The sequence below is a fragment of the Ictidomys tridecemlineatus genome, chromosome 16, assembly GCF_052094955.1.
Source record: "Ictidomys tridecemlineatus isolate mIctTri1 chromosome 16, mIctTri1.hap1, whole genome shotgun sequence".
In the NCBI taxonomy this organism is placed as follows: Eukaryota; Metazoa; Chordata; class Mammalia; order Rodentia; family Sciuridae; genus Ictidomys; species Ictidomys tridecemlineatus.
In genome coordinates this window covers 33,194,795-33,212,367 of record NC_135492.1, presented here as the reverse complement: position 1 = coordinate 33,212,367, position 17,573 = coordinate 33,194,795, and positions in this window count along the sequence as shown.

Genomic DNA, 17,573 nt, shown 5'->3' with positions numbered 1-17,573 from the left:
ATGGACATGTGCCACAGTGCCCAGCTAAAATTCTTCTATTATGATCTTTTTGAAAAATAAAATCCAGGACCTTATCTTCATTTCTCTTACCCCTAGCACAGAGTTCAGACTTATTCCCATTTGGATGGTTATGCTAAAAAGAAAAAAAAAAAGACAGAGGCAGGTGATAGGGAGATTTAGTAGACTGATGGTTCAATGGTAGATATCTTTAACAGGAGAGACACTGAAGTAAGCAATGTGCTCTTTCTTTATAAACATGTCACTGATCTTCAACAACTCATTTAGGCACCCTAATCCCAAGTTGCAAAGGAGAAAACCAGGCTCAGGTCCAGTCATTCCAACCAAGATTCAAATCCAGGACTAGCAAAGGTTTCTGCTGCAATGAGCAAGGAGGCTGCTCATAGGAAAGCTGTATATCTTCAAATAGGGAATTCTTCACTAATTATAGCAATTTATAAGACCTTGAGGTGACAGCAGGCCCCAAGCTGGCCTGGGTGACAAAGAAAATGATGCTGTGTCTCAGAAGCTGAATCAGTTGGTTAAGGTTATTTGGGGGTAAATGAGAGCTAGGAATGGAAACCAAGTCCATCTGTCTCTAAAGTATGTGCGTTTTTCTTGCTACTACACCCTCATCTTTCATAGTTTCTGGAATCCATAAAGTAGCAAGGAAGAAAGCAGACACCCTAAGCTTTTATCAGTAATCACAGCCCATATCCCTGGGTTTATTAGACAGCTATATCCTCTCAGACTGGACCTTCCATATTGAGTGGAGGATGTGACAAATGAGGTGGCAGGTACATAGCCATTAGCAATGGGTGACACACCCTTCTCTACAGTGGGACTCAGAGCCTACTGATGCAGGCTATTTTTTCTTTTTGGTAGCCACAAATTGATGCTCTCTTCCATACAATTATATCAAACCATTGTTTCCACCTTGTAGGACACTTTACAAGTCCTCTCTGCTGAAGGACTCCCCACTCTGGCAAGAGAAGGGGCACCAAAAGAGGGGTGGGAAGGAAGACACCCAAAGAAATGACACTAGTCTCTAGCTAAGAGGAACTGGAGATAGGAATGTTGGATGGTGCCACCCTCCATCAAATCGCCCAAAGGTGAAAGTTGAAGAGGTGCCTTCTGGCAGGGTTTGTTTGCTGACTCATTTCTCATCCTGGACTACGGGCAGCCCACTTTCATTTCCCCTCTTATCAGATACATAAGGTCAGCAAGATAAAGGGGTTTTAATTTCTCCTGGGAACGCACCTGTCACAGGGAAACCTCGAGGACTGAATTGACATTTGATTAACCACCTGACCATGATGGTTAATGTCACCTTAGTTGATGTGACATAACTAATTTATTTGGTGCCACCACTCCAGCATTGTTAATATTGTGTACTAACAGGTATCTAGTCCTGGCAATGTCTGAGTTATATTTTTTTCCAACAGGGTCTATTTTTAATCTTTAGGTACTTTTCACTCATTAAAATAGATCACCACCTGTTCCTTTCAGGCACTCAGAGCAGAGTGCCAGTCAGTGCTCTAAGCTCTTGCAAACAGTTTTGGTTTTGTTTTATATTTTTAAGCAGCAGTGCCCTTCATCTGAGGCAACTGTGTTAACAAATGGTAGTGCCCTGGTTGAGGCTGGAGCAGAGTCCAGCCCCTCACTCCCCAGCCTCAGGAAATTAAAGATACTTCAGACTGCAGGAGTCCCTTTCCTTCCTTTTATTCTTTTTTCTAGTTTCATTTATTTATTTATTTATTCAAATTTATTATACGTGACAGCAGATTACATTCCAATTCATAGTAAACATATGGAGCACAATTTTTCATTTCTCTGGTTTTACACAAAGTAGAGTCACACCATTTGTGTCTTCATACATGTACCTAGGGTAATGATAATCAACTCATTCCATCATCTTTCCTACCCCTAGGCCTCCCTCCCTTCCCCTCCCTCCCCTTAGCCCTATCCAAAGTTCCTCCATTTCTCCCATGCTCCCCCTATGCCTATTATGGATCAGCATCAAGAAAAAACATTATCAAAAGAAAACATTTGGCTTTTGGTTTTTGTGGATTGGCCTACTTTACTTAGCATGATATTCTCCAACTCCATCATTTACCTGCAAATGCCATGATTTGATTCCCAGGACTCCCTTTTCACCTAGTGTTCCCAGAGTGCTAGGCATCCATGAAGATGGCAAGGTCTGACCTTAATGAAGGTTAAGGGAGGTTAATTAAGATACGGTTCACAGCCAGGTACAGTGGCACACGCATATAATTCCAATGACTGGAGAGGCTAAATAGGAGGATCCCAAGTTTGAGGCCCTAAGCAACCAAGTGAGACCCTGCCTCAAAACAAAAATAAAAAAATAAAAAAGGGCTAGGGATATGGCTCAGTGGTAAATTATCTCTAAGTTAAATATAAAAAAGATATAGCTAATGTCCTATACCCTCACTTCCAATTTCTATTTTTTCTCAGTGCTTCTGTCTTTTACATAGGGCTCTATTCCATAAGATTTCAATTGGCTAAATTTGAGACTGGGGTCCACAACTGAAAAATTGGAAAAAAAAATTCATTTAAAGAAATGTTTGAAAAATCACTATTTTAATAAACAAAAAGTGAATTTGTGATTGAACCATCTCACAAAGTACTTTCCATTCTGCCATTAGTTGTTTTGCCAATGATCATGGGAGAAATTATCTTCTTAGCTGTCTGGTGCTACATGAACCCCAGTCCCAGAGCCAACAGGGAGAGAGGAAACAAGTATCGAAGGAAGGATCATTGCTGCTATGACAAGGAAGTTTTCTTGGGAGGCAACAAAAGACAGCCAGGATATAGTGAATATGAAGTTGCTAGACAGAGAAAAGGGGACATGTAGATGCAGTGGCCATGTGTGGAAGTCCATGGCATGCCCACATATCCAGAAGGCAGGACAGTGGATTGGGTTAACTATACAAGATGGCTCTGATTTGTGGCTTCCAGAAAATGATATTTCCGAAGTGTGTCCTTATGACACAAGGCTTATATAACATGGCTGCAAGCATGCAGCAAATGTCATTGCCAATAACTTGGTTCTTCAGCAGGTCAGATTTGCATTTTCACTGTAGTTGGGGGGGGCGGTAAGGTAAGGGAGTCTGGCTAGAAGGCTGCCATGAAAGTCCAGCTAAGTAGCAACAAAGGCCTGGGTCCCAGGCCATGCAGATGGTTGGCTATCCCATTTGCCAGGATGGAAGGATTTCCTATGACATGAACTAAGTGGTGAAACTGGGGGAGTCCCAAGCACATCAGAATGGTTGCACTGCACCAGATCCAACCATAGTCTTCCAGCTCTTCCTCTTCACCCAATGCCTAACAATATTAACCTATATTAGGGGGGGGGCTTTTTATACAAAAAGTCTTGAAGTAGTCCTGATGAATATTTGGATTGAAACACGTGGAAAATAATGGTTGAGACCCACTGCTCTTTTGTGTTGCACTAATATTAATGCAGAGACCATTAGGAGCAGCACACAAGTTTAGCTGAATAAAGATGGCCAGTTTCTAAAAAAATCAGAATTTATATAATACAGGACCTTTTAGACCACATCAGGTTGACTCCCTTGAAAAGCAAATGTGTAAGCCATGCAGCTCACAAGACATGACATGGCTTATTCACATTCCACATGGCTTGTGAGGCCTCTGTTTGGCAGCAGAAGACCCTCAACACTGGCTCCCACAGAAGAGATTGCTGCAGTCCAATATCGGGATTAGAAAAGTGTAGTAAACTGGTTTGAAAGCAATTTTGAAGAAAGTGCATTCTATTTGTTTCCAGAAAAAAAGACAGTAAGGAAAATATGAGTGAAAAGTCCTTTTCCATGAACTCCTCTTTGTTTTGCTTTGTGAGCATACTCTATAAAAGAAAATAGAATTCTGACTGTGAGGGGAAATCTGGAACTCCAGTGATTGTTATAGAAAGATAGAAAATGTTGTCACCAAGAGTATGCTATGAAATATTTAGCATAGGATTTCCTACTTCTTTGAGAGAAGGCTCTGTGGTAAACAGAAAATGCTTGTCAAATCTTTTGTTTTGGTTTCATTAAGGCTAGAGTTTTATTTGATGTTTGAGATCCATTGTGCTTTGAAATATAATATTTTTAGCATCCCTGCCATAGGTTTATATTAAAGGCGATTTAAGTACTGTGGTGGGCTAACATACATTGCTTCTTCTTATGGGAAACATTTTCTACTAAAAAAATTTAAAAATGGCCAATAGTCTTTAATAGGGAGTTTTATACATCATTGAGTGGAGGCTTTTTAAAATGCTTTTATTTAAACACATCTTTTATTTAAAATATAGAAATGACTGGCTTCGTAAAGCCAGTCATGTAAAAAAAATTCAGACACTTTAAAATAAAAGTAAACAGATCACTCACATTATATTTCCTACAAAAATATTTTATGTACCATTATATTTAGAAAAATACAAAAGAATCAAATTATTTTACATACATATAAATGTTAACCTTAGATAAAACTTAGATACATATATATATTTATACATAGTGTTCTAGAGTGCACATGCACACACACATTCTAAAATATATAAAATATTTGATTGACTTGGAGAAAAATTCCAGAAAGTATCTGGTATTGATATTATTTAATGAACTTTCATGGAAAAGTAATTACAAAATCATGTCTAAACTTACAAGAAATAGTTTTATATGTTATCTTTCTCCCAAGAAAATAAGTTTCCAGAGATTTATCAGAGGATAAATAACCTGTCATTCCTCAAAGTCTTATCATGCATTCACTACTTTTCTTATTTCTAGCATGGATTCTCTCTCTAGTACTTAAGACTACTTTCTTCATCTGTGCATTTAGTTTTCCACTTCTACCTATTTTGATTTACTTTCTTAATAATGCTTTGTATTTTGTTTTTCTCTCTCTCACTCAAAGAATAGATTTAAATGAGAGAATAAATTACTTTTTTAACAAATGAATATATTTTAGTTGCTTCAAACGCATTTGCTTTTTTTTCATAATATATTAGAGTTATTTTGGGGTATAACAAACTCCACAATGGAATATATAAAACATTTTCAACATATATAAACATGCTTTTTAATTTTTGTTTTTGTTTTTAAATATTTTATTTCCTCGGAATTTGCTCACAGTCTTTAATAAAGTAATTTTTAAATTTTATTCTAATTTGTTATATATGACAGTAGAATGCATTGTAATTCATATTACACATATAGAGTACATTTTTTCATATCTCTTATACACAACATAGAGTCACACCATTCATGTCTTCATACATGTACTTAGAATAATGACATCCATCTAATTTCAACACTTTCCTATTCCCATGCTCCCTTTCTTCCCCTTCCTCCCGACTGTCTTATCTATAGTTTGTCTATTCCTCCCATGCTTCTCCCTCCTTTTCATTACATATCAGCAATTTTATGTCAGAGAAAACATTTAGCATTTGGTTTTGGTGTATTGGCTTACTTCACTTAGCATAGTATTCTTCAATTCTATCCATTTACCTGCATATGCCATGATTTCATTGTCTTTAATGATGAGCAATATCCTATTTTGTATAAAAATAACATTTGCTTTATCAATTCATATACTGAATGGAATCACAGAATTCTAAAAGAATGTAGCTACAAAAATGTTTACAGTAGCACAATTCAAAAAATGCTTTTAACTATCAGATTATAAATGCTTTTTTCTAAAAATCTGATAAAAAGATATAAAAATTCTACTTTACATGGTTTCTATTGAACATTGTGGATGCTGAAGGTGTTGAATATTTTCTTATATATTTGTCATCAGAAGTACTATTATTTCTTCTAATAAAATGTTGCTCAATTGAAAATATTAAATGGAGAAGCCAGTAAAGTCATAGTCTTGCCTCATAATTTATTAGGTGTAAGACTTTGTGAATATTGTAGTAATTTTTAGGTGTAAAACCTTAGCTATATTTCATTTTAATCTTAAGTTTTTCTCACTTAATAACTTTATAAACTATGTTATATCACTTCACTTAAACCCTGGGAATCTCAGGTTGATTATGTGCCAATCATTAGTAATTGCTCTCAGATTTTACTGGAAAATTTGAACATGACCAATATTGTTTACTTATAAGTTCTAAAAAATTTTTCAGAGTTCCCTAAAGTAAATTAGCCCTTAAAAACACCAAGTGCTGTCTACAATATAGATATGTAGTGGTCATAACTTTTAAGATCAGAACTAAATGAAGCATGGTTTGTATACTCCATCAATTTAAGTTTTATATACAGGAAATAAGACAATGTTTTTATACCATGAAGAAGATCTCATAGCAAGACAGGTAGACCCTGCAGTCACTTATCTCCATGAGTCTCAATGTCACATCTACTTATCATATCCACTACATTTGCAAAAAAAAACTCATTACATCAAAACTGGTATATGAGATATAACCTCACTAAGAGTCTCACCAAGCACAAAAATTTTTGAACACCACACAGCACCAGATCAAACAGAAACTGCTTGAATTAAGAACTGTAACCATCCTGGTGATGTAGCTGAACCCAAAGAAAAATCAAAGCACGAGTATTGCAGTTTAGACATAAGTGTGCAAAAGGCTTAACTGTTCTAAGTCAAGGAAGCAATGTAGACCATAATTGTAACTATGTACTTATAAATCACAATTTTGAACAGAAGGACAGAAAAACAGGCAGAAGAACAGAATTTTAAAAAAAAGGATAGAGTTTTTAACTCATAATAGAAGGCTTGACAATCCTTACCAAAGGGGTCAAGATGTTCCAGAAATTGTCCTTTATGAAGATAATTTGTGGAAGGAGTGAGTTTTGTTGTTGTTGTTGTTGTTGTTGTTTCTGGAGAAAATTTGGGCAGAAAGTATAGAATAAGAGAAGGAATAGTAAAAGTACAAAAGTAACAGAAGGAAGCTAGAGTCTAGTAAGATGTCCAGTCATAGTACTGGATATATAGCTCAGTTGGTAGAGTGCTTGCCTCACATGCATAAAGTCCTAGGTTAAATCCCCAATACCACTGGAAAAAAGATGTTCAGTTACAAATTTTTATTCTGTTTCTCATGATGTCACTTAGAATTATTATTAGTATTACTACTTAAATCAGGAATTGAATCCACAGGTGCTTAACTGCTGAGCCAAATCTCAGGAATTTTTTTTGAGACTGAATCTTACAGAATTTCTGAGACTGTCTTTGAGCTTGCAATTCTCATACCTTAGCCCCTATAGCCAACCAAGATTACAGGTGTTTGCCACCATATCCAGCTTGGAATATTTTTTAAACTGATTTTATTTTTATATATCAGGACTTCATCTCTTTTGCTAATGTTTTGAATAGAATCTGTACCTTATTCCACAGATAACTTAAAAACTCACTTTTATGTAAATATGATATCATTTTAGCATGAGTGGAATGACTCTACATTTCTTGAAGTGACTCCCTAAGTATGGTCAAGCATAATGTCAAATATTTGACATTGTTTCTTAAGAAATTTGGAAAAGAATGTGGCACATGAAGTGTATATTTTAATAAAATTAAAAAGCCTTGAAAAATGTGTCCCAGAGACTTGTGCTTCAATACATTAGGAGTAATGTTTTAGACTGCATAGTTGAGAAAATAAATGTGGTTTAGAACCCCACATCTCAGTGATTTATTTAATCAAAGTTTATTTCCCACTCTAAAAGGTCTAAAGTAAAAAGATCCAATGGTCAGGCAGGTCTCCTGGGTGGCTTACATCTAAAATAGTTCTCAGAACTCTGGGGTTCTTGCATTTCATGGGTTTTTGAGTCATTTTCCCTCTACAATTTGTTAGTATCACAAGAGTACATGTCCCCATTAAAAATACCCCAGTTAATTTCCCAGGCCTTAGAAACCTTCACTTCATGGTGGTGTGCTGTGGGAGAGGCATGCACCTTCAGAGTCAGTTTTAGCCTTTAGTAAACTTGTTTGTGCTACTTGCCATCTTGAAGGCTTTTTTTCCAATCATAAATTATACTCAGAAGGTTATTTTGTGTATGGAGAAAAAACTTGAATTTATATTTAACTTGCCTCTTGGCTGAATCATGTCTCTTAACCAGTGATGAATTTCTATTAATAATTTTATATGAATGATAAACGATAAAGAATATTTCATATAATAAAATTATAAAAAGAATAGAATGAGTTATTATGCCTTTATTAAGATTGCCAAATGAGAAAGAAAATTAATTTATTTTCAATATTTTTCATTTAAAATTATTGTACTTAAAATATTATAGAAAACTGGGTAATTTTAAAACTAAATGTCTTTATCTTAATACATATGATTGAAACTTTATTAAGTTAAAGATTATCTTTTTTCAAACCTGAGCCCAATGAATCATACCTCACCAGGTGCAAAACTCAAAAATTAATGCAGATAATTTGTATATTAAAAACAAGATTAAAAAGTTTTTAAGAAATAGGTGGCTATTACAAAACTTGGAAGATAATGTTGAAAAGATTCTTCAGAGAAAAAACAGAAGATAGGACCAGGAGAATAAATTTCCCTAACATAATTCTAAAATGAGAGAAATGAGATATGGAAAAGGGGAAATAAAACATGAAAAAGTAAAATTTCCTACTGCTGAGTGGGAATCTGAATCTTCAAAGAGTTTACAGTATTCCACAAAGGAAAATGTGATCATGAATAAAGGTGCCAAACCCACAGTTGTCCCTGAGTTACTGCCAGTCTCCCTGTCTAAAGACACAGGAGAAGTTCTTTCAAGTTTTTTGAGATAAGATTTCAAGCTAAACTTTCAAGCCAATCAATCATTCTTTAAACTAGGAACTAAACATAAAGACTATGATGTCTACACAGACTTCATACCCTGTGATATTACTGTGTATGTGTTTTGAACAATTTCATCATTAATTTTTTTAAATGACTGTATTCTGTAATGGAATTTTTTGTAAATTACCTGATAAATATTGAAAAAGAAAAAGTTATCTACTATAGCTAAAATATCAATTGGGACATAGTGAAAGGCATTAAAATTAGCTAATCTAGTGAACTAGAAGTAAAAGTATCCCAGAAATGAATGTAAATGTGCTATTTTACATTTTACTTCTGGATTCTTACCATGTATCCATTAAAATATAAGATTTGAAGAGAAATATTTTCTAAGATGGTGTATACTAGTCTGTCCTTTGCATTGCCTAAGAGAGGTCAGACCTCATAGATCACCTCCACTCCTCCTTGATATAGCCCTACATGCTGTGTGGTTCTGCACCTGCTTTGGCCTTGTTTTTTCAGTTCTTACTGTTCTGTGGCGCTTTTTGTTTTGACATTATTCAAATAGTAGTCTTCAGAGCCTCATTCTCGGTGGTTCTACACATTCTATATTATGAGCAACAAGCACAGGGTGATCATTAATTATTGAGGAAATACTAAGGCAAATTACTACTAAAAATAGATAAAGAGAGCTAGCCATTTTCTTTAACTGTTTTAAGACCTAAATATAATTACTCAAAAACTTGTTCTTCATTGTTTTTGTTTTTGGTGTCACAGTGGAAAGATGTGAGAGAGACACATGGACAGACACAGGGGATGTATAAAATTTTCTGAGGTTAAACCTTGCTGTGCACACCCACTTCTCAAGTCTTTGCTTGGAATTCTGATTTCTTTTCTCTAATATATTAAATCATTAAGATTTGGTAAATTAGAATGCTGATTTGTTTTGAATTTATATCAAAATTGATTCTAGATATTTTCTTGCCAAGAATTTATTTATTTCATTATCCTCAGATTTTTGAGGCTTACTTAATATTCTTATCATATTTCTCTTATGCTTGCATTACTCGAGACAGAATTGATGTACTCTTTCATATGTATTTCTTAAGGGTAAAAACTTCAGAGTATTTGTTCGGGTATCAAAACTATTTTAATTTAAACTCATGGTAAAACAACTCTAAATACTCCTTTCTATGTTTTTACATTTTCAAATTGAGGTTTTCTTCAGAGCATATTTTACTGAGTATTTGTGTTTCACAAAACAGACTCAGAAATTTCAGTCACTAAAAGCCATTTATTTATTGAGGTATGTACAATTTGGATTTTTAATTTTGTGCAGCTACAATAATATTTATGATGCTTTTGTGAACAAAAGTATATTACAAAAATAGATATATTTCACTATACTTTAATAAAAATGGACATGTGCATGTATCATTATTTAAATGTTTATTTTCACCTTTGATTATATTTTACCAATATTATTATAAAATAAATCATATAAAATTTATTAATTTATGTTTATTTGTTTATACCATATTTGGTTATTATGTTATTATTATATACATATTACTGGTTAATACATTCTTAAAAAGAAAATGCTATATAATAACCATAGCAATGGTACATTAATTTTAAAGAGCTTTTTTACCTACTCTTTTAATACATATTTTCTTTTATCTTCCTAAAACCTTCTAGAATGTGTAAATTTATAAATATACACATCGAAGAACAAGAGATCCTATGGCAATAAGTAATATATCAAAGTGACAAAACCTGATAAATTCAGTGGTAGAATTAACACTTTTCCTGAATTGCAGGTCAATGATGTCTCTAATGCAGATAGTAAACAAAACATTAAAATAACTAAATAACTGTAAATGAAATGATTCAGCAAATGATTTGGCATGCCCATATATGTCCTCAATTTTAATCAATCATATATTATATTTATTTCATAATATCTAGGTTAATTTATTCCCTCATGATCATTATCTCTTCTTTGAGAAATGACCTCTAATAAAGATCCTCATTTGGCCTCAGAATTTGTGTACAATAAGGAAACAAACAAACAAACAAACAAAAAAACCTCAAGTGTTTTCCCCGTTATATTCATAATATATTTTTCACATATCCCCAAGGTTTTTCACATACTGGTCAGTCACACACAGCAAGCAATATGAAAGCTCATGAAGTTTTGCAGTATAACATTGTTATATTTACAAGCTATTTCTTTTTTATTAAAGAGAAAGATAATTTTTTAATATTTAATTTTTTTTAGTTTTCAGTGGACACAACATCTTTATTTTATTTTTATGTGGTGCTGAGGATCAAACCCAGCACCCCATGCATGCCAGGCAAGTACACTACCACTTGAGCCACATCCCTTGCCCTCTTGCAAGCTATTTCTAAGACTTCCTTGTGCTTTATTGAAAACGTCAGGGAAATAAATATGTCTTTTTAGACCCAGAACTTGAAATAACACTGGACTCAAGAGATCAAGTTCATAAAGAGAGGAGTTATGTTGTCAAGGTGAAAGGGGTTGTGTGAGAATGGCCTTAGGCCTGATCCTAAGCAACTCCTTTATTGCCAGATTCATGGAACCCCAATAGATTTCCAGGAGCCAAATCTAATGCAATCACACAAGAGTGTTTATTGAAAGCTCGAGCCTGGACTCACAACAATTTCAGATGCAGCGGTCCCAAGAGTAATTCCCGACCCTTAGTTCAGTGAGGATTAATAAGATTTTTGGGGATACAGTATGCATCACAACATCACAAAGCCAATCATTCCACATCACAGGAAAGTCAAACAACAACTCTTAACATTGATTAGCATATTCATTGGCAGGAACAACTTGGGTAAGTGTGATTGGTTAGTTCAAGTGGTGGATACATTTGAACTGATTGGTTTAGGCCATAACAGGTTGTAAGAGTGCACATGATAAACTTTCAGGGTTGTCTAATTATGTTACCAATCACCAAAACTACTGGGAAGGTCACCTGGCATTTCAGGTATTTTTCCTGTCTCACGCTGATTGTGGTTGCTAAGGGGTTGCTATGGGTCCTAACCTAGTGCAACTGAGTCGGGGTCACCTGGTATGGAAGATCTCTCCAGTTATTTACAGATAAACAACTCAGCAGGGTGGCTATGTGCCTAGGAGCACATACCAAGGAAAGGGTAACTCCCCCCTTTGGACCGGCTTTGCTTTGAGGTAGAGGCTGGTTTCTCAAAAATGGAGTCACATCAGTTTCTCACTGCATTTAAAAAACTCCAGTTTGAAACCTGAGAATATTATTAGAGGTCATTTATCACCAGGCACACACACAGAGCCTCTAATATGGCCTCAGACAAATTACTTCTCTTTAATCTGATAAACTGAGTGAAGCCTCTGGCAGGCTTTCCTCTCCTGATAAGAGTGAAAAGTGAGAATATCAGGATGGAGATCAACAGACCAGATGTTTCTGACCCCATGGTAAATGACGTCATGGAGAAATCTGGTGGCATCTGATAAGAATTACAAGGGGTGGTCAAAAACCCCCCAAATTTAGTATAAAAACAGAGCTAATCAACAGGGATTCAGCCAGCCTAAACAAGGATGCATTCGAGCTGCAGAGCCTGATGAGGACTTGCACTGACATCCCAGCACTTGCCATCATTCTCCTGATTCTCTGTGTGATCCTCACTGCTCTCAAACTCCCTGCCTTGTCTGGACCTTTGTGAGGGCTGCAACTTCTCCCTATGACCCTCTCCTCAACTGGTCATCCACTCCACACCAGAGAAAGCCTGTTTTGGTTTGGGACCTGATCGCTGCTGTCTGAGTGAGTGTGCATCTGCAGGACATAAAGCCTAAGGCTTGAGAGTTTTGAACTTAGCATTCAGAGGACATGTCTGTCACTAGCCTGTCATGATTAAATGTGTTTTGCAATGCTCAGAATTAATCTAAAATTGTTTTTTGTGAATTAATCTAGAATTGCTTGCTATTAATTGATTATCTCCATTGCAGTGCCTATCATTAAGGATTGTTGTTTTCTTCATTAAGAACCTATAGAGTAAAATTGTATTAATTTGAGCAAATAAATAATTAAAAGGGGCAGAAGCATGTTTACATTCTTTATTTCTCCCCTTGACTGCATATGTCACAAATTTGCCCCCTGGAGAGAGTTGTTATTATTTTTAAGTATCAAATTAAGGAATTCTTATCACTAAAGATTATTTTTATCTTCAATTCTTAATAATGATTTTATTTTTGGCATTATATCTGTACTTTGACTGTTATTGTTACCGCTGTTTACTGGTAATGAGTCCTTGCTTCCCCAATGCTGAAGTATAACACCAGAGAAGTACGCCAAGGCAAGTTTAGAGTGGAAAGTTGAAGCTTTATTAAAGGACAGCAGGAAAGACATCTCCCTGGAGGAAAAAGGGGACCAATGGAGTGGGACCCCCTTTCTCCACAGATTCCCTCTTCTCTATGGCTGATTTGGGGATCCTCAGCCAAAGGGTCTCTGCAAAAGAGATCAATGTAGATAAACTTCCCATTTTCATCTTTCCATGTTTACTTGGACTGGCTGGGAAGATACCAGCACTCGAGGTGCTGGACACCCCTTTACTACTTTTTCACAAAGGTATCCACTATAGTACTTTGAAGAAATGTGCAAACAAGGCCTCTGGCCTTGACCTGGGCTTCACAGAGATGTCTACATTTTTGAGATAAGTTAAAAATGGGCTCCAGGGTAACAGCTGGTAGGAAGAGAAAAGCAAGGGGAGAAGAAGCTCTCCTATTCTCAGGTGTTGTACTTGAAGGGTTAACTTGCCCAAAACAGTGAAACAAAAAGCTGGTTTTATGTGAATTTCTGCAGACTGTGAGCTTCTAAGCCTCTCCCCTTACATGCTGGGTATAAATATCTGAAACTCCCTAAACCCAGGGTTCAGGAAATTGATTGATTACAAACAAACGTTGTGCCCTCTGAACTTGGCTGCAGTCAAATAAAACTGTTTCCTGCTATGTTCAGTGCCATGCCTTGTTTGTCCCTACAACAAACTGGGACATATTGCTGGAAGGGTTCTGTCACATGTGGTGAGTCAGGGTCTGCAAGAGAAAACACCAACTGGGCTGCTATCCCATACATTTTGCCCACTTGAGCATAGCAACCTGATTCTGAGCATTACCCCAAAACATCTCCCCACAACAAGATGCCATTACATATAAGGGTCTGATGGCTGCCCCATGTCAGTCACATGTTATTTAGAAGCCAATGGCAGATCCACATGGCCCTACCACAGATGTTTTATCAAATACCTGCACTCCACTGCTCCAGACCCAGTTCCCAGCAGAATCCAACTCAACGAAATCTCTGTTCTAAACCTTTTCATGAATTCTAGTCAATAAAGGCACTTTCTGGTTCAGCCATGATGAGCAACAAGAGATCCAACAAGTTTCTCCAGTGGTTTCTGGTCATGGGAATTTCAAATATTTCATGCTATTGGTCTATCAATCACCCAAGAATGAAGTAGGTGGCACTGTGGGTTTTGATTCTTTCAGTAACCATTAAGTGGTGAGGAATATCCTTTCAAAGAAAGCTCTGGACAACTCACACAGGGAAGTCTTTTGAAAGAGTGGCCAAAAGGTCACAGAAAGCCAGGCCCATTGGGGTGCAAAATGTGAGGTCCATGTATTTTGGCTCTCAACTATGGCTGACAAGGCTTTCAAAGAAAATCATGTGAGATCATGGCTGAGATTCTCAGTGTAGTGGAGAAAGCCACCCTGGTCCTAGATCTCAGTTTCCAAGGGCACCTCTCATGCTTGGCCTCCTCAAATACAAACAGTCTTCATGGCAATACTTCCTGAGGTCATTTCCAGAACTCAGTCTCTAATAGGAATCACACCAGAGTTCATTCTGAGATTGACCCAGTTATCTCTTCCAACCACCTCACAAATGACCACAATTCCAACAAAAACACTCCTACATGTCCCTCATCTTCTTCCATATAGAAACTCATCATAACCTTCTCTCTGGAAGTTCCCATATGGGAGCAGTCCTAGATGGTGTCCAAAGTAAGCTCCCATGCCCCTCCTTTGCCTAATGTCATGGTGGCCTGGACACCCTTCCTGAGAACCAGGATAGATAAAATGGGCCTGCAGTTAATACTGCTCTGCTTCTCACATTAGAGGCCTACTGACTGCCTGCGGGGGGTAGATTCTTTATGTGTCCCAGAGTCATGAAAAAACCCAACCACCCCTGTGCTAGCTACTGCAGGGCTTGGAACAACTCATTTAACCCAAAGAATCCCTGGAGGTCAGAAGCCTTACCAGAGGAAGGCGAGAGACTTCATCTAAAATTACTGTTCTTTTGGTCATTTCAGTTTTGGATAGACTCATGAGATCTCTATTTAGTTTCATGGGGTGCTGAGAATCTAAGGTACAGCCTGACACAGGGCCAAGAGTTTGCTTCAGACCCATCCCTTTACAAAGCACTTTACCAAAGAGCCACAGTGAGGCCCCTTTATTTTCATTTTGAAATTGTTTTCTTGAGGCTTCACAAAGGGATTGCCTGAGGCAAAGACTTTCCTGACATTCAGGGGAACAGAACAATAGGTAAGATAAAAGCCCTGGGGCAGACTTTTCCACAAGGTTAACACTAGGGCACTGACAGCTCTTGATCATGCTACTTGTGTTGCTATCTAGCCAAGCAGGGTTTCTCCACTCAGAGCCTTACTGCTCACACCAATTTCTGAGTTTTCTGAGATGCTTGGCATTCTCTTTAGCAATCAAGTTCATTGCCATGTCACAGAGCTTGAAGGTGGTACATATCTTGTATGCAAAACCACAAGCCCCTTCTGGAGAGTGGTCAAAATTCAGGAAGATTACAGGAACTAAGGACCATACTAGGTGTTGCCTATCTGCAAGGCAAGCAGCAGTCCATTCCTAAATTGGCCAGGATGAGTGCTGGAAAGCTTTCCACTACACAGGACAAATCCACTGATACATTCTTTTTTCTGCTTTCTTTGACCACAGACACACTTGGATACATCAACCTAGAAACACTCGCCTTGAGCAAAAGGACTCACTAATAAGCAGTCCACTCCAAACTGAACAATTCATATTTTTTCCATATTCTTAGAACATGAGACAAAACCACAAGGACACACACACACACTCACACACACACACACACACACACACACACAAACACCCCCCCCCATCTTGAGTTGGTCTGCATCTATCCAAACTGTCCTCTGACTGGTGGGGGACACTGTGTTCCCCAGGAGTGGCCTGTCCTGTCTCAGCTCTGGTCTCTTTGGACAACACTGTGAAGTTGTCAGGAACCAACAATGAGCCAGTACCTTATTTATCAGAAGAGACCCCTCTTCAGAGCTTTCCTGGCATTTGGCCTTCACCACATCAGTAGGTGCCAAGGAAGAATGACTCTGTCCTTGGTAAATCCAAAACAGTGAGCCCACTGGGAGTGGGGCTGGCTCTGGGTACCTGGATACCTGGATCCAAAGTTAGAGAGGAAGTGAGGTGAGGTCACTTCCTTCAAGGAAGTGAATGAGGTCACTGCCTTGGCAACCAGTTTGTCCTAACAGAGGTTTCCAAGGGTTCCATGAGATGGTGGCTACCCCATCTTCCTGTAACCTTTTCACAAGTTAGAAAGGTATACATACTATAGGTGCCCAGGATCAGCTATCCACACAGGCCTGGTTTGGTCCATCTTGCCTGCATTGAGAAGAGAGAGGCTGATTCAGACAGATGAATCAGGATGATAGGTTTTTTGCCATGGAAGATGACTTTAGGCCTCTCAGATCCTACATAGTTGCCTACATCTTCTCCAGGGATCATTTCTGCATCTATCTGTGAGGTTTTCAGCAGGTGTAGAATCTTCTACATACCTGAATTTCAAGATAAACTCTGTATCTGGTTTTATATGAAATGAGATACAGGGAACAGAGTATGGTTAGGGTTAATATCATGTTAGATTTGGGTTAGGAGTCATTCTGCTGGATGAATACTGGTATTGAAAAACTTTTTAAAAATTTAATAACAAAAGATCTCTCTTTTGAGAGGAAAATTCTGAATATTTAATTTTGGGAAAATAACTCATGATTTCTTCCCCAGCAAATTCTTAAAAGAAAAAGTAAAAGCAGTTGTAGTTTATTGCAAACCTTTGAGAACAAGATGAACAAGAAATGCCTCATGCATTTTGTTACAGTCTCAGTTGCTGAGGCAACAGGAAGAAGGGACCCATGTGTACAGGTGTAGTGACATTGATTGACATAACTTCTTTCTTGCTTTATATGAACAGAGATTAATTTATGACTCAGTAAAATTAAAAACCAGACTGATTCCTCTGAAATATGCTCTTGTCTGTATATTGGCCTGGTCTTTCCCACCATCCTGACTCATCTTTTCCGTCTCCATGACAGTGCACCTAAGACCCTACTGTTCCTTGCCACTTTGTTCAGGTAACTTTGCCTGATTAGTTAACTATTTTTCGGTGATGGATGAAAATGCACTGGACAGTGGGGTACTTACTGAGTGCATTTTCAGAGTAAAGCTTTGATTGTGTGGTAGTGAATTAAATCATTAAAAATATTTAAAAACAATTAAATAACATAATTAATTAACATAATCATTTTCTTCAAAGCAAAGACTGGTTCAGTTCTTAACAGTCATCTTAGCAATTATCTCTAATAAATTTCCTACCTGGATAATATTGGGTAGTGCTTCGGTAGAAAAGCCTTATGGATAGAAAGGTTTTTGTTTTGTTTTGTTAACATATTCTTTCCTATTCAATTTGGAGTT